The sequence below is a fragment of the Molossus molossus genome, unplaced genomic scaffold (genome assembly GCF_014108415.1).
Source record: "Molossus molossus isolate mMolMol1 unplaced genomic scaffold, mMolMol1.p scaffold_m16_p_14, whole genome shotgun sequence".
In the NCBI taxonomy this organism is placed as follows: Eukaryota; Metazoa; Chordata; class Mammalia; order Chiroptera; family Molossidae; genus Molossus; species Molossus molossus.
The window spans coordinates 58,275,744-58,293,549 of NW_023425349.1; the positions used below are offsets into that span (position 1 = coordinate 58,275,744).

Here is a 17,806-nt window from a genome sequence, read left to right on the forward strand (position 1 = left end):
GTTGGATAGATCCTTTCAACATTATGTAGTGGCCTTCTTTGTCTCTAGTTATGGTCTTCGTTTTGAAATCTATTTTATCGGATATGAGAATTGCTACCCCAGCTTTTTTTTGCTTTCCGTTTGCTTGGAAAATTTTTTTTTATCCCTTCACTTTCAACCTATGCGAGTCTTTTGTTGTGAGGTGGGTCTCTTGTAAACAACATATAGATGAGTCATGCTTTCATATCCAATCAGCTACTCTGTGTCTTTTTATGGGAGCATTCAATCCATTTACATTTAAGGTGATTATTGATATGTACTTATTTATTGCCATTTTTGTTTAGTGTGGTTCCATTTTTCTTCCCATTTCTACTGCTAATTACAGCAGTCCATTTAACATTTCTTGTAGTGCTGGTTTGGTGCTAATGTATTCCCTTAGCCTTTTTTTGTCTGGGAAGCTCTTTATTTGACCTTCTATTTTGAATGATAGCCTAGCTGGGTAGAGTAGTCTTGGATTCAGATTTTTGTTTTTCATAACTTTGATTACTTCATGCCATTCCCTTCTGGCCTGTAGTGTTTCTTGTGAGAAGTCAGCTGAGAGCCTTATGGGGTTTCCTTTGTAGGTAACCTGTTGCTTATCTCTTGCTGCTTTTAGGATTCTCTCTTTGTCTTTAATTTGTGGCATTTTAATTACTATGTGTCTTGGTGTGGACCTGTTTGGGTTCTTCTTACTTGGGACTCTCTGTGCTTCTTGAACTTGAATGCCTTCTTCCTTCACCAAATTAGGGAAGTTTTCTGTCACTATTTTTTTGAATATATTCTCTATCCCTTGCTCGTTTTCTTCTTCTTCGGGGACTCCTATGATGTGAATATTATTACGTTTCCTGTTGTCCCACAGTTCTCTTAAGCTGTCTTCCTGTTTTTTAATAGTTTTTTCCTTTTGTTTTTCTGATTGATTTTTTCTACCCTGTCTTCTAATTCACTGATCCGGTCCTCAGCTTCCTCTACTCTGCTTTTTTTTTTTTTTTTAATCCTCATCCGAGGACATTTTTCCATTTTTTGTACAGACAGGTGGGAGGGAGAGAGAGGAAGAGAGAGAGAGGGAAACATCGATGTGAAAGGGACACATCGAGTGGCTGCCACCCGCACGACCAACCAGGGCTGGGGACAAACTGCAACCGAGGTACGTGCCCGTAGCGGGAACCGATCCCGGGTCTCTCCAGACCGCATGCGGACGCTCTAACCGCTGAGCCAAACCGGCCAGGGCTCTACTCTGCTTTTTAAACCTTCCAATGTGTTTTTCATTTCTGATATGTCATTTTTTATCTCTTCTTGCTGGTTTTTAATTTTCAATTGGCTTATTTTCAGTGTCTCTATGTCCTTACTCATGCTGTTCAGCTTCCTCAAGATCATGGCTCTGAATTCTAGCTCTGTTAACATGCCTAATTGCTCCACATTGATCTCATCTTTAGTGGAGGTCTCTTGCTCTTTCATTTGGCTTCTGTTTCTGTGTTTCACCATTTTGGCTATCACTGTGGACTTTGGAGCCTGTCAAGTTTTCCCTGTGGGTGTTGGTGTTCTGCTATTTGTGGCTCCCTCTCCTATGTTTAGATGAGCGAGGGAGGACCCACGTTAAACACCACTGTCAAGTCTTACTTTCCTGGTTAAAGTTGCCAGCCCAGGAAAGGTACTGTTATCCTCTAGCTTTTTGCCTGAGGATAGCAGTCCAGGTTACTTGAAGAGTTTTGGGTTGTCAGTTGATTGAAAAACTCCCTCAGGTGCTCAGCACAAGGGGCTTTCACGAGGGTGGGGCAGATGCTGGTTGTTAATGAGCCTCAATTAGTACTTCAATGGCCCACAGGGTGGGGTTGGATCTCCAAGGGAGGGGCTGCTGCCTCTCCTCAGAGCCCTGGGAAGGAGCAATGTGGCCACTGTCCTGGGTGGCTGGCACTCCGCAACTGCTCTGGGTGCCCTACAAATCCCGAGTGTCCCCACGCAGTTCCAGTCCAGTCTGCCCCCCCTCCGCCGGAGCCCAAGGTGAGTGGCTGTGGCTGTTTCAGCCTCTGTCCCCGCTCTGCACTGTGGAGCCACCTGGGAGTGTGACCCGAGGGCACTGCTCCCAGCTAAGGCCGCTGCTGAGCTGCTGATCGTGGGCTCCCAGCCCCCGTCTTGCGCCTTCGCAAGCCTACCGGGATGGAGTCAGTGTCCCTCGTTGTATGGTCCTCGCAAGCTGCTTTTCTGTTGTTTTTTTCTGTCAATTTGTCTGTGTTATATTTGTAATTCCAGTTTGGTTCTGGGAGACGGTCTGTGTAGCTCCGTTCACTCTGCCGCCATTTTTCCAAAATCTGGTTGTCTTTTTTAAAACAGATATATTGGTAACAGTTGTACATGACAGCATTAATTTTTTAAAAACTTTTCTTTCCCTTCCTTCTTTTTTTCCTTCCTTTTTTCCTTCCTTCCTTCCTTCCTTCCTTCCTTCCTTCCTTCCTTCCTTCCTTCCTTCCTTCCTCTTTCTTTCTCTCTTTCTTTCTTAGAGAGTGAGGGAGGGAGAGGGAGAGAGAGACAGAAACATCGATGACAGAGAGCATCGATTGGCCACCTCCTGCATGCCCCTCACTGGGAGTTTGGCCCACAACCTGGGCACGTGCCCTGACTGTGAGTCAAACCTGCAACCTCTTGGTGCACCGGTTGACACTCAACCACTGAACCACACTGGCTGGGCCAGAATTATTATTATTTTTCTTTTTTTTTTTTGTCCTCGCCCGAGGACATTTTTTCCCATTTTTTGTTCAGATAGAGTGGGAGGGAGGGAGAGAGAGAGGGGGAGAGAGAGAGAGAGAGAGAGAGAGAGAGAGAAACATAGACGTGAAAGGGACACATCAAGTGGCTGCCACCCATACGACCAACCCTGGCTGGGGACAAACTGCAACTGAGGTACATGCCCTTAGCGGGAACCAAACCCAGGTCTCTCTGGACCGCAGGCTGATGCTCTAACCACTGAGCCCAACCAGCCAGGGCCAGAATTAATTTTTTAATAGTTGCATTGAGTTCCATTTTATAGATAATCACATTTTATTTATCTAGACTCAATACATTTAGTTTGCTTCAGATTCTTACCGATACAAGATAATGTGGGGATAAACAACTGCATACCTTAACCTAACATACATTTCCGTGTTAGCATTCAGAGGAAGATAAGCAGTGAAAATGGAAAGTGGTTTTAATCAAGAGTCTTGAAGAAAGCAAGGGATGCCATCAGAAAGGTAATAGGAAAATAACAAATGACTGATTAGACCAAGCACCAAAGCTGTCTGAGAATTATCCTCTTGTCCTCAATGCTCCAAATGAAGTTACGTTGACAGAAATTGTTTTCTCAGCGGCGGGGCTCAGACCCTTACTGTGTGCCATTATGGCAAAGTTAAAAAGAATCAGGTGTAGTCTAGGGTTAAGAATGACAAACCAAATACTTACACAAAGAAAACCAAGTACTATTTCTACACTGGGCTCCAAACACAGGTAGAGATAAGAATCTGAGGTGAAGCAGAGAGAATAAACCAGAGACAGCACCCCGTGAAGTAAGGTTCTAGAGGGGGGCAGACCCGTGTTGGAATCCCAGATCTACCAATACAGAAATTGTGAACTTGGGCTACCCATGTAAACTCCTTGACCCTCAATTTCCATTTTTCTCATTTTTAGGATAGGAAAAAGTGATAATGCGTCTCCCTTGAAGGTGTTAGGATTAAAGGAAGTAATGTAGATTCCACAAAGAGTAAAGTGGATGGCATGAAGTGAATGCTTAATAACTGGCTACTATTAACCACGAAATAAAGTCTTGTCTAATCAGGGAAGAGGACACCTGGTGCTTTAGCTTCAGAGGCTGGAACTTGATAGAACTCAATTTAAAGGGAGGACAGTGTGTGGGTCACAAAAGGGACATAGTAACTGACAGTGGGGAGGGCCAGATCATGGTAGGCTAGATCTCAGAAACCAGGATGACAGTTGTGGTTTGGGAAAGACAAGGGAAGGCATGAAAGAGCACAGCGAGAGGCTGAGTCCAGAAAGTAGGTCCCCAACTGGAACTCCTGTAATTCCTCTGGTTTTCCTAAGTCCCCAAAACTTTTACTTAGCTTCCTTTTTTGTTGTTGTTAGTCCTCCCGAGAACACTTTTTCCATTGTTTTTTAGAGAGAGTGGAAGGGAGGAAGGGGCGGGGAAGGAGAGAAATATCAATGTGAGAGAGACACATTGATTGTCTGCCTCCCACACAACTCTGACCAGGGCTGAGATCAAACCTGCAACCCAGGTATGTGCTCTTGACTGGGAATTGAACCTGAGACTCTTCCATGCATGGGCCGATGCTCTAATCACTGAGCTACACCAACCAGGGCTACTTAGCTCCTTTTATAGGGATTTATTTCCCTCTCTTCCTCTCTGAAAACTCTCTGTGTTTGTCTCTGCTAGAGTGTGTATTGGGAGAAGTGAGAGGAATCTTAGACTCCTTCAGAAAAGCTTAGCAGTTCTCTCAGTCATCTCATTACTTCTAATCCAACCCCACACCCCCAGGATCCTACTTTAAAAAAGAAAAAAAAAACAACTTATCTTTATTGTTGAATGTATTACAGATGTCCCCATTTTTGCCCCCTTTGACCCTCTCCTCTCCACTCCCACCCCTCTCTTGCCTTTCCCACACTATTGTCTGTGTCCATTGGTTATGCATATATGCATATACATTTTTTGGTTTTATCTCTTCCCGCTCCAGCTCCCTCCTTCCCTTTGACATTTGTCAGTCTAACAACCAATTTGTACTTCTTAATCCCTTCACTTTTTCCACCCATCCCCCTAAATCTCCTTCCATCTAGCAACCAACTAAAAGTTCTTTGTATCTATAAGTCTATTTCTGTTCTGCTTGTTCATTTGGTTTGTAGATTCAATTGTTAATAGATATGTATTCATTGCCATTTTATTGTTCATATTTTTTTTATCTTTTTCAAGACTTTTCAGCATTTCATATAATACTGGTTTTGTGGTGATGAACTCTTTTAGATTTTTCTTGTCTAGGAAATTCTGTATATATCCATCGATTCTAAATGATAGCTTTGCAGGATAGTGTAATCTTAGTTGTAGGTCCTTGCTTTTCATCACTCTGAATATTTCTTGCCACTCCCTTCTGGCCTGCAAAGTTTCTTTTGAGAAATCAACTGACAGCCTGATGGGAGCTCCCTGGTAGGTAACTAACTGCTTTTCTCTTGCTGCTTTTAAGATTCTCTCTTTGTCTTTAACCTTTTACATTTGATGATGATGTGTCTTGGTGTGGGCCTCTTTGGGTTCATCTTGTTTGGGACTCTCTGTGCTTCCTGGATTTGTATATCTGTTTCCTTCACCAAGTTAGGGAAGTTTTCTGTCATTATTGTTTCAAATAGGTTTTCAATTTCTTGTTCTCTCTCTTCTCCTTCTGTCACCCCCATGTTGTGAATGTTGGTACACTTGAAGTTGTCTCAGAGGCTCCTTACACTATCCTCATTTTTTTTTTTTTGGATTCTCTTTTCTTTTTGCTGATCTGATTGGGTACTTTTTGGCTTCCTTATATTCCAAATTGTTGGTTTGCTTCTTGGCTTCACCTATTCTACTATTGATTCCCTGTATATTATTCTTTATTTTAGTTAGTGCATCCTTCATTTCTGACTGGTCCTTTTTTATGTTCTTGATGTTCTTTGTAAGTTCCTTGACGTTCTCATTAAGTTCCTTGAGCATCCTTATAACCAGTGTTTTGAACTCTGCATCTGATGATTGTTTATCTCCATTTTGTTTAGTTCTTTCCCTGGGGTTTTGTTCTATTCTTTCATTTGGTACATATTTCATTGTCTCCTCATTTTGGCTGCTTCCCTGTGTTTGTTTCTATATATTAGGTAGAGCTTCTATGTCTCCTAGGCTTTTTAAAGTGGCCTATGTAGTAGGTGTCCTGTGGGGTCCCAGGATAGGATCCAGTGGTACAGCCTACCTGATCACCCCAGCTGGGCTCTTGAGGTGCACCCCTATAGTGGACTATACACCCAACTGTTGTAATTGAGTCCTGATTGCTATTGGCACATCAATGGGAGGGATTTAGTCAGGCTGATCAGCTGCAAAGACTGGCTGTGGCCACTGTCCACTGACCTCTGACTACCTTGGAGAATCAGCTATGCAGGGCCCATTACAAAGAGCAAGACTTACTTCAGCAGGGTTCTGGTACCCACTGAGCCCACTCCTTGGGTGTGTTGCTTGTGGAGGTGGTTGGGTGGTAGTGCTTCAACATGGTCTGAAGCTGTCCTCTGGGTGTGCTGGCTCTGGGGCAAGGTCAGCCACTGCCTGTGTTCTACCCTGGGCTAACAGGCATAAGCTACAAAGTGATCTGCAGATGGCTGCTCTTGTGCTGGGCTTGGAGGTGCCCAGGCAAAGCCAAACTCTGAACCAAGGTGGGCTGCTTCAAGTGCCAGGCCTGGGCCCACTTAGTGAGAGACATGGGACTCCCTGAGGCCAGAATTTTTGTTTGAGAGAATTTAGGAAAATCTAAAGCAGGATCCAAGACAGGGCAATCCTATGGTAAAGCCACTAGAAACAGCTTGGGTGGATCTGAAAGTTGGGTGGGGCAGGGCCTCAGGGAATCACCAGGGTGGGAAAACAGTGTGAGCCAAGTTGCTGGAGTCCCAGATGTGGCAGCTGTCTGCCGCCCCAGGGGAAGGACTCACCAAAGGAACCATGGCCTCCGACAGCAAGTCTGTCCAGGAGAAAGCTGCCCCTCCAGCTCTTGCCCCAGTGCCAAACAACTCAGTTATTCCCTGTATGTCTCTGGCACCTTTCAAGCTTCCTCCCCTACACTGGAGCCCAGAGGTAGCAAGTCCAAATAAGTCCATTTGTAGGTCCTTTAAGAGGAACTGCCTGGGACTCCAGCAGCCTCAGCTTCAGTTCCCTCTGGTATTTACAGCCAGAAGTTATGAGGACTTCCTTTCCTGGCACTAGAACCCTGAGCTGGGATATCTGATGTGGGAAGGGGATTCCTTGTTCCTCGTGAAGGACTTTCACAGTGGAGGTATCCCTCCTGATTTTTATCCCCTACACACGGGTGTGGAACCAGCCCATCTGCGCCTCCACCCCTCCTACCAGTCTCCATGTGCCTTCTTCTTTAGTTTCGCAGTTGTAGGACTTCCATTCAGCTTGATTTTAGGTGGTTCTGAATGATGGTTGTTCTGTAGTTTAGTTGTCATTTTGATGTGGTTCAAGGATCCTACTGTTTAAGTGCTTTGAGAATATATACACTTCTTCAGATCTTTACTTTCCACCACTATAGTTCAAAATGCCTTAATCATTTACAATCATTTTCTAACTGGAGTCTTCATTTCTATTTGTACCCATGCCCTCCTCAATTTGCAGCTAGAGTAATAACTGTATTATAAAAACAAAAATATAAAATGTCTCTCCATCTTAAAAACAGCTTCTAATAATTCTCCGTAACATCAGGATGAAGTCCCAGTTCTCTAACGTTGCCCACAAAGCCTGTATAACCTGGGCTTTGTCTCTCCAGACTCATTTTGTCAACTTTCCTCTTTGCTCATAATGTCGTCTCTGCCCCAAGGCTCACTCCATGATTTTTCACCTAACCAATTCCTCATCCGTCAGGTCTCTAATTGATTTGTGACATTCACTGAAACTTACCCAGATCTTCGAAACTAGGTTAGGTCTGTTTTATGTGTTCATACCACCCTGTGCTTTGTCATGCATGCATTTATCACAGCTCTAATCAAATAATAGTTGTTTGGTTATTCTTGGATATCTAGCTCTTTGGGTTGACTGTGAGCTCCATGAGGACTTGTCTTATGTTCAAAGCTATAAATCAAACACATAGTACAGTTAATAGCACAAAGTAGGCACTCAGTAAATAATGAGTGTCATATTTGCATCTTTGCATGTCTGTGTATGTGAAAGCTAAATATATAAAACGAGGACAAAAGAAATTTAGATGATGTCCTGCATTCTCTTTGGTAGTTGGAGGTTGTTCTTTGCCTACTTGATCTTGTAGGAGGAAGATTCAATAGGTAAGAGACTCACTATAATACATTTTGTCTAAGTCTGACCCTGAAAAAAGTGGTTTATCCATACAAAAAAAAAAAAAAAAGTAAGTCAACTATAAAGGATAGCGGAATTCAGACTGGATTTATCAATCTCTATATCAAAATTTAGTGCTAAAAGAAAATGGAGTAATAGCCTACGAAGCACACAGGTAAGAAAAAAAGTGTGATGCAAGAATGAAACATTCGCCTTGGCTGGTTTGGCTCAGCAGTTAGAGCACTGGCCAGTGGACCAGAGAGTCCCTAGTTCAGTTCCTGCTAAGGGTACGTACCTTGGTTGTGGTTTGTCCCAGGCCCCGGTTGGGGTTGTGTGGGTAGCAACTACTCAATGTGTCTCTCACATCCATGTTTCTCTCTCTCTCTTCCTCCCTCTTTCCCTCCTGCTCTATATGAAGATAAATGCAAAAATGTCCTCGGGTGAGGATTAAAAAAAAAATGAAGAATGAAACATTCAGCAAGGTGTTTTAAGATATAAAAGAGTCTGGAGAAAATGAATGGAATATCAAATCTCTATTTTCAGTTATGAAGAGTTAGGTTATTCAGACATATCCCTACTGATAACAACTAAAGATGCTGGATAAATTAGTAAAAAAACAAACAAATAAACAAGTCGCAGCTTGCTGCAATAGTGCACACGTGTCTGCGCATCCCTCACCATGCTGGCCAGCCACCCATGTGCCGAGTGGTCTGTCCGGTCTGTCCGTCTGACTGGACCACACCGGCCCTATGGCATTCCCACTGGAGGAGGGAGCGGGAAGGATAAAAGCTTGCTGGGACAACCAGGAGGCACATGTCCTCTCCACATGCAGCAACGCCAGTATCTTTTAGAGGATAAACGCCATATTGGATAATTCTCTGGATTTCAGTCGAGTCTGCACCACACCCGTCAATGGAGAAGTTCATGATCGTTTGACAGCAGACTTCCTCGACGCTGAAGAAACAATCACAAGCAGGATGCTTTTTCCCACCTCTGCACAAGATTCTCCCCAGGGCCTCCTAGATGCAAATGACTTGTGCCTTGGCCTGCAGTCCCTCAGTCTCACAGGCTGGGACCGACCGTGGAGCACCCAGGATGCAGATTCCTCAGCCCAGAGCAGCACACACTCGGTACTGAATGTGCTCCACAACCCACTGGGCACTATCTTGAGGAAGCCCCCCTTGAGCTTACTGCCGCTGGACCCCCTTGGATCTGACATGGTGGACAAGTTTCCAGCACCCTCAGTTAGAGGGTGCGGCCTGGACACGCGGCCCATCCTGGGCTCCCGCTCCAGCAGCCCCTCTGACTCAGATATCAGTGGCTTCAGCTCTGGATCAGATTATCTCTCAGACTTGATTGGATGTAGCTCCTCAGGGAGAGGGTGGGAGGGCCAGCACGCCTGGCCTGGGGTGCATGTCCACTAGAATGCTGGGAGGGGTGGAGGCCATCGTGGGCACGTCCAGAACTTTTCAACCTCAACAGAATAGAGGATGCTTTGTACACCCACTGAGCGATGCATTTCAGGACCTGAGCCTAGGACTCTCTTTCTGAGTTACTCCAAGAGCTGTTGGGTAACAGTTATTTCAATAAAAGAAAAAAACAAAAACAAAAAAAAAACAAAAACTTCCCACAAGCATCAAACTGCTGATGAGATAGTAAGAAACTATTAGGCCAAAAGCTAAGAGGAGGTGGGAACCTAGAAAAGCAAATGGGGTACAGAAACACAAAAGCTACTCTTGGCCCTGAGGATATTTTCCAGTCAGGGAACATCTATCTAGCTTTGTTTTTAGTAGCTTCACTGGGCATGGAAAGAGCAGCAAAGGTTCAGGGCTACCCAAGGTCACAATGTTATTACGTGACTCTTCCCATATTAAGTTGGGACTCCTTTAAGAGTAAGAGTAAACCAGTACCCCAGAACTTCAGAAAATATTACTTTTACATTAACTATGACAGGAGAAAAAAAAGGAAAAAAAATCCCATCTTTGAATAGATGTAGTCACTGGGCAGCTCTTGCTTATATCTGTAGCCTGCATTAGCAATAACCCATGAAATCTCAACCCATGAAAATTGGTTTCAGACTGAGAAGGCCTCAAGGCACCTGGCAGGAGCAAACGGATCCTTTTTGGAATAAACTACAAGTACTTTATCTCACATAGTGTTTCAAGGATAGAGTGAACATACAAGGAAACACACATGGACCATACATAGAAATGTCAGGCAGCAGAAAGGAACCTGAAAATAATTCAGACGTTAGAATTATCATGATACTGAAGACAAAACAACTGTGATTATTATGTCTAAAGAAATAAAATAATCCAAGTACTAATTAGCAGTAAATGACAGAGAAATACGCTGAATTGCTCCATGTATACGGCATCAGCATAATCCAGATTGGAGGAAACTGTAGAGTCAAAAGCCCCAGGTTTGTCAACAGAACATTGTAAAAAAGAGAAAGCTTTCAATGTTTTACCACTAAGTAAGGTGTTATATGGTTTTTTGCAGATACACTTTATTGGATTAATTTCCATTCAATTCCGGTTACTGAAAAACCCAAGTTCGGCTTCTCGCTGCTCGAAAGCCAGTACTACAGAGACAAGTGTTGGATGGAAAGGAAAGTTTGCTTTATTCGGGAAGACAGCAGGCTAATGTCCAAAGACCATCTCCGAAGTTCCAGACCAAGCAGAAGAGTTTTAAAGGGGAGAAAGAGAAGGGGGCGTTCCAGGGAATTGAGAGAGGTTTGTGTTTCTTCAGTCACAGATAACACTTTTTCACTTCAGACTCCTGGGTGTCAGCAGCTGGTCTCAGCTATCTTGAAGACATTCTTTCCTTCTGCAAAACAAATTCAAATTCTCCTGGAGACCCTGAAGTTATTTCCTGCTTGACTAAGAGACAGTACATCAGCAACTTATGAGTACACTTGTGAGAACAAAAGGAGTTGAGGCGTTAAGCAAAAAACGAGGTTAACGTGTAAACAAAGGCCTGATTAAGAATTAAATTATTTAATGCTAGCTGTCAAAAATACTAGGGGCATTAAAATCACAAGGGGCTTACCCTGGTCAGGTGGCTTGGAAGGCTAGGGTGTCATCCCACTCACAAAACAGTTTTGGGTTGGATCCCTGGTAGGGCGCCTCCAGGAGGAGGCTACCTTCCATGTCTCTGTTTGTCTCCCTGTCTCTGGGAGAAAAAAAAATCACAAGAGGCTTGGCTACACTCCTGCTAATAATCTAAGTACCACGAGTACCTGTGATAAATAAGTTTTTAATTATTTCTTTATATTCGCGATATTTTCTCCATTAATCAATTATTACCTTTAATTCTTATGTTCAAACCTAACTTGCTCGTAATGTATTATTATGTTTATATGATACTAGATTTGGTTAACTTTTTGCCTATGAGATTCTGCATCTACATTTATGAACAAAACTGGCCTATTATTTTCCTTCAATTTGCTGCTCTTGTCAGGTTTTCTATCCGAGTTATACTAAGCCTAATGTAAAGTTGAAGTGTTCCCTTGTTTTTATCTCCTGTTCCCCATAGATCTGGAAGTATTTGATTAAGATGGAAATTTTGGCCTGGCGGGTGAGGTCACAGGTTCCATTCCTGGTCGGGACACCCGCCCAGGTTTTGGGCCAAATCCCCAGTGGGGGGCTTGCAGGAGGCGGCCAGTCCACGTTCTCTCTCATGGACGTTTCTCTCTCTCTCTCTCTCTCTCTCTCTCTCTCAAATCAATAAAAAAATAAAAAGATGGAAATGTTGTTTTCCTTAAGTTTGGCTGAACTTGCCTGGAGTCGGCTTTGTGGGAAGATTTTGGACCACCCTGCTCTTTTTAAACCGTTTTGGTTTTCTAGTTCCCTGCACGGGCAAAGTACCTCCGCCGGTCTTCTCCACTCGGAAACACTGAAGAGGCCTCCGGCCGCACAACCTAGGAAAACGCGCGCGAGGCGCGGTCCTCGCCGCCAGGGGAAACAGCGTTATCACACGGGGCGCAGCCGCCCCGGGCCGGTGCCCGGCACCAGGTTCTGACGTCACTGCGGCAGCGTCCCGAAGGACCGCAGGAGCCCATTGCATTGTGGGGCCGCGTGGATACCCTCCCGCCTCGCGTAGTGCATCCGGCCCGGTGCCCGGGGCACTTGTTTCTCCCTCCGGCACAAACGGTTTTCCCTTCTGGGAAGAAGCGGGGCGTTCCCATTTCCGAGAGCAAGAAGGGCCAAGGAAATGGCGCCAGTCCAGGGGCCGCTAAAGGTAGCGGCCCTGCCCCGGGCCCTGAGACCTGTCGGTGGCTTACGCGACCCTGAGAGAGACTGTCTCCCACCGGCCCGGCCTCCAGGGTCACGTGCACGTCACGTGACTCTCGCGATGCTCGCGGCTTTTCTCAGTGGTAGTTTCAGGCGAGAGTGCTTTTACCTGCCCGCCCGCCGCGGTCCCCGCTGGGGCTGTCTCCAGCGTTAAGTCTCCCAGATCCCACCTCCACGCCTTCCTCCGGGGTGCAGAGACGTGCGCCCCAGCTGCCCGCCCTCTCGGGCTCTGGAGGAGAAGGTAATCCCGGAATTGCTGGTCAGCGGAGTCGGGACAGGAAGCTCTCGCTCTCGTCGGCTGGGGCTGTCTCGGTGGCCGCCCAGAGAGTGGGAGGAAGTGCGGGTGCCCCAGGCGAGGTGGCGCTCCTGGGTACTCAGCTGTGTCTGCAGCTCCGCAGACGGCCGGAGGTGGAGCAGGCCCTCGCGTGTGCTGGTGGCGGTGACGCGGCCGTGTCGCCGTCACTTTCTCTTCCTTGGGCTCTCGGGAGCGAGCGTGGATCCCAGACGCCCCAGGCGTCCCACGAGCATACCTCCACCCTTAGGCACCCCACAGCCGCTTCTTCCTCCTCCGCGAAGGCGTTGCGGGGCCTTCCACCCCGTTTTCCTGGATTTCTGCCTCCAAACCACCCCACCCCAGCCCCCGCCCGGGATTAACTCAAACCTGCCCCACGGTCCAGATTGGCATATCAAATGGACACTGCCCCTGTTTTTTAGGCTTTAGCTACCCAGTTCGAGAAATACCTTCCTCCTTGTCCCAGATTTCCATCCCCGCTACTAGAGGCTTACTACTCTATCTGGCTCGCCGCATCGGCTCGAGCCCTCTTATGATATTTGTCATACTTTTCCCTGGCCACTTTTTAAAAAGATGTTTTTATTGACTTGCAAGAGAGGAAGGGAGAGGGGGAGAGAGAAACATCCATCGTTTGCCTCCTGCACGCCCCCTGCTGGGGATTGCGCTGGAAACTCTGGCAAGTGCCCTGACCAGAAATCAAACAAACCTGCCACCACTGGGTGCGTGGGACAAGGCTCAAGCAACTGAGTCATACCAGCCAGGGTTTTTCTTTCTTTCTCTCTCCCTCTCCCCCTCCCCTCCCCTCCCCTCCCCTCCCCTCCCCTCCCTTCCCTTCCCTTCCCTTCCTTCTCTCCCTCTCCCCCCTGTCCCCCTCTTTCTCTTTCACTCTCTCTCCCCCCCCTCTGTCTCCCTCTCCCTCCCTCCCTGCTCCCTTCCTTCCCTACCTCCCTCCTTCCTCTCCCTTCCTCCCTTCCCTTCTCTTTCTTCTCTCCCTCTCCCCCCTCTTCTCCCCCCTCTTCTCCTCTCTCCTCTCCCCTCCCCTCCCCTCCCCCCCTCCCTCCCTCCCTCCCTCCCTCCCTCCCTCCCTTCCTTCCTTCCTTCCTTCCTTCCTTCCTTCCTTCCTTCCTTCCTTCCAGAGGGGGAAGAGAAAAACAAAAAACAAACAAAATTCCACATCAGCCCTGGCCCGTTTGGCTCAGCGGTTAGAGCGTGGGCCCTGGCACCAGTGAGACCTGGGTTCGATTCCGGCCTCGCACATACCTCGGTTGGGGTTCGTTCCTGCCCCTGGTCGGGGTTGCGAGGGAGGCACCCAGTCGATGTGTCTGAATTGAAATAATGCCCTCTTGAGGATAAAAAAACAAAACACATCATGTGAGAGAGACATTGATTGGTTGCCTCCCATAGGCGTGCCCCAAGTGGGGGTCAAACCGGAAATCTAGGTTATGTCCTTTGACCGAGAATCCAACCCTTCCCATGCACCGGATAATGCTCCAACCAACTGAGCCATACCAGCGGCCTCCAGACTTCCAGCCCAGTCTCCCATTACAGGAAGAATAAATACGAATTAAGAGGACAGACCCTGGCTCTTTGTGACTTGAAGCAAATTAACCTCATCATGGGAATAGTAAATAACACCTACTTCACTGAGGATAAAGGAAGCTAATGCCTGCAGAGCACCTAGAACAATGCTTGGCAAATAATAAGCCCTGTGTAAGTGTTAGTAATTCTATCATATCAACTCCTAATGAGATGGAAGTCTTATATTAATAAAACACCCAATTAATTACACAAAGGGCACAGCTCAGAAGTTTTGTGGGTGTGGAAAGAATAGAGAGCAAACCTTACTTTTTACTCCCAACATTCCAACTATCTTTGGCTTAATTTTTATTTCAGTGTCCTTCCAACCAAGTAAACGTGAAAACTTTATTAGGAACACTTGCCTGGGATTGGAGATCACCAAGACTTTCAGTTACTAGAGAAGCTGAAATCAAGAGTATTGAATCACTGAAAAAGGACACACCAATTAATATGTAACAATTTTAAATATATACTAAGTAATCAGTCTCGGCCCCAATCCACTGATTAATACATGGAATCAACTAATATTCTTAGCACCAATGGTGTTAGGTCAAAGTCTCAGGGAAACCCAGCTGCAACACCGCAGATTGTTTAAAGAAGTATTTCCCTGAGCGTTGGCTTGCTAAAGTGAGGTTGAAAGTGCAGCCTTCTAATGTCTTTTTATAGTTTGCTCCTCCAGGTGGGAGGAGAAAGGGCCCCCAAATTCACAAAGGTGAGCTTGCATGAAGCCAAAAATATTAAAAGTTTATATTGCTCTTTTCTCCAAGTGAAGGAAAGAATGTTAGATGAGTTCTGAGGACTGGAGCAAAGCAAACCAGAGGGGAAAGAGAAAAAAAAAACCTTTCCAGCCATTTCTTCAGCCTAGTAGCCATCATTGCTGCCCCACCCCACTGCTGCTTATACTTGTGCATTTCCTCTGCAGCTAATTTCAGTTGTTGTGCAGCTGACAGCTGATTCCCCTTGTCTACCCATTCACATTTCATTTTCAACTTCTGTTCTGCAGCCATTTTTCTTGGTTTCATTGAGGGTGTATACACTCTTTGTTAGCATGTTCAATTCTGTTTTGTTGGTTGCTATCACAGCTCTCTGCTTCAGGATGTTGAACTTAACCTTCTCCTTTTGTGTCAGCTGTTCTTCACATTTCACTTTCACTTCATTGACAGGAGTTTCAGTTTGATCCAAACCCTGGTTCTTGACTTTCTGATCTGTCACAGATTGCGATCTGTGTTTGTCCTTTGCATGATGTCATTTAGAATTTTATTAGCTCCTTCAAATATTTTGATTTAAATTTAAGTGTTTCATCAGAGTGAATTCTGTCTTGTCTTTTGGTTCCCTTGGAGACTTTTCTAGGATTCACTGATCTTCTGTTCCCAAATGGTTATTTTTTTCTGCAAGTTCTGCATTATCTTTTATGAAATTATTGATCTCCTCAGTTATGTGCTGTAAATTAACTTGATATACTCGAGGCTTTACAGCAAGCATAGTTCTCCAGATGAAGATGAATGCAGAAATTCTCAAGATGGCAGTACTGATGTTATATTAACATATAGGATCAAATTAATGAGGAACTGAACTAATGAGTTTTTCTGTTGTATAATCATGGAGTGTCTGGATAAAATCCTTTGGAATATAACCAAATGTAAGACTAAACCTGTGCTCTGGCTGAGGGCGGGCAGAACAGACTAGAGTCTTGTGAGGAAAGACTGGGTTTGTGGCTCTGGGGAGAGAGCTGAAGGGACAGCTGTCAGGATCCCTGCACCGAGTCCTTCTTCCAAACCGCAGAAGCAATCTTTTTTGGGTGGAGCACTCCCCTCCTTGTGTTGTCAGCCTGGGGGAAAGCCTGATTGGCTTTGTTTCTGTTACAGAGACTGAGTGCAGTCCTAAGCTATGATGCCTGCAAAAGCTGCAAGTTGGGGAAGGGCACATCATAGGGATTGTGACCCCTCCACCCACTACTTATTGGTCAGACTCTGGGCCCTGCCTCAGTTGTCTCACTGCTGTTGACTTGTGTCTGGCTTTCCTGATTAGTTGCAGTTTGCAACAGTGATTTGATAGCCAGACTCTGCTGCCCTCATCTTTTTCCTGGTACATACACCCTAGTAAGGCAGTCTGGTTACTAAATGCAGCATTCCTCAGAGAGGGATTGATCTTTTCTGGATAAATAATGAGGACAAAAGGGATGGGAAGTTGCCTGGCTGGTGTGGCTCAGTGTTTGAGCGTTGACCCACGCACCAAGAGGTTGCCAGTTTGATTCTTGGTGAGGGCACATGCCTGGATGGTGAGCCTGATCCCCAGTGGGGGGCATGTGGGAGGCAACCAATCAATTTTCTCTCTCATCGATGTCTCTCTCTCTCCCCCTCTCCCTTTTCTCTCTAAAATCAATAAAGAAAAAAATTTTTTACAAAGAATGGGAGTTTATGTAAACTTATTAAAATTAAAAAAATTTTTTTGTTAATCCTCACCTGAGGATATTTTTTCCATTGATTGTTTTTTTTTAAAAATTCTCACCCGAGGACATTTCTGCATAGAGCAAGAGGGAGAGAGAGAGGAAGAGAGAGACACATCGATGTGAGAGAGACATCAACTGGTTGCCACCCACACTACCCCAACCGGGGCCGGGGACAAACTGCAACTGAGGTACGTGACCTTAAAGGGAACTGAACCCGGGACTCTCTGGTCCGCGAGCCGATGCTCTAATGCTGAGCCAAACTGGCCAGGGCTTTTCCATTGATTTTTAAATAGAGTGGTAGGGGCAGAGGAGGAGGAGGAGGAGAGAGAAACATCGATGCGAGAGTGACATATCGATTGGTTGCCTCCCACATGATCTCAACTGGGGCCAGGGATCAAACCTACAACCCAGGTTATGTGCCCTTGACCAGGAATCAAACCCATGACTCTTCAGTCCACAGGCTGATGCTCTAACTGTTGAGCCTAACTGGCCAGTGCTTAAAATTTTGTTTTTTAATTCAAGATTTCACTCTGAATATGGTATGTGTTTCTGATTAAGTTGTACAAAAATGCTTTTCGGTAAAAATGCTTTTATGCCTCTTGCATATAACCCTTCCAGATGAAAGATTTAAATAGGAGTAGGTGATAGTTGAAAAAATGTTGCATTATGATTGCTGAATAGGACACAACTGATTTTGTAATGATGGAGGAAAAACAAAACCCCAGCACCTGAGGACAGAGGAGGAGGTAGGCTATTAATAATCTTTGATTTTCAGAATTGTTCCTGGAGGTCTTGCCCTCTTCCTAAATGGAAACTCACTGTGTGCCTTTTCAAGTTGTGAGCACTTTGAATTCAAGCTGGTTGCTGAGCTAGGTTCAGACCTTACCAGCACTGACCCTGAGATGGCAGGGGATGACCTCAACAACAGCACTTTCCTGCAGAACACACGTATAGGTGTCCTGCACACTTGTGAAGCTGTTGAACTGATGTTACAGACAAAATTGTTTGGAACTGACTGCTTCAGGCAGTCCCTCTGAAGCCGAGAACTGAACTGCATTTGGTCTGGACTGAGAACCTAGGGTGGGAAACCCCACAGTAGAAGGCCACGCTGTGGGCCCTGTTAACCTCTACTGCCT

At 45.6% G+C, this 17,806-nt stretch overlaps 1 long non-coding RNA gene across 1 annotated transcript; it reads right to left on the reverse strand.

The window, feature by feature from the left end:
* Positions 1 to 10,561: 10,561 nt before the first annotated feature.
* On the reverse strand, positions 10,562 to 12,425 carry LOC118629759. The gene is made up of 3 exons (XR_004959503.1): positions 11,926 to 12,425; positions 11,108 to 11,230; positions 10,562 to 10,885 (listed from the first exon to the last, which is right to left on the reverse strand). It is a non-coding gene; the product is annotated as an uncharacterized LOC118629759 (long non-coding RNA).
* Between the last annotated feature and the right edge of the window lie 5,381 nt (positions 12,426 to 17,806).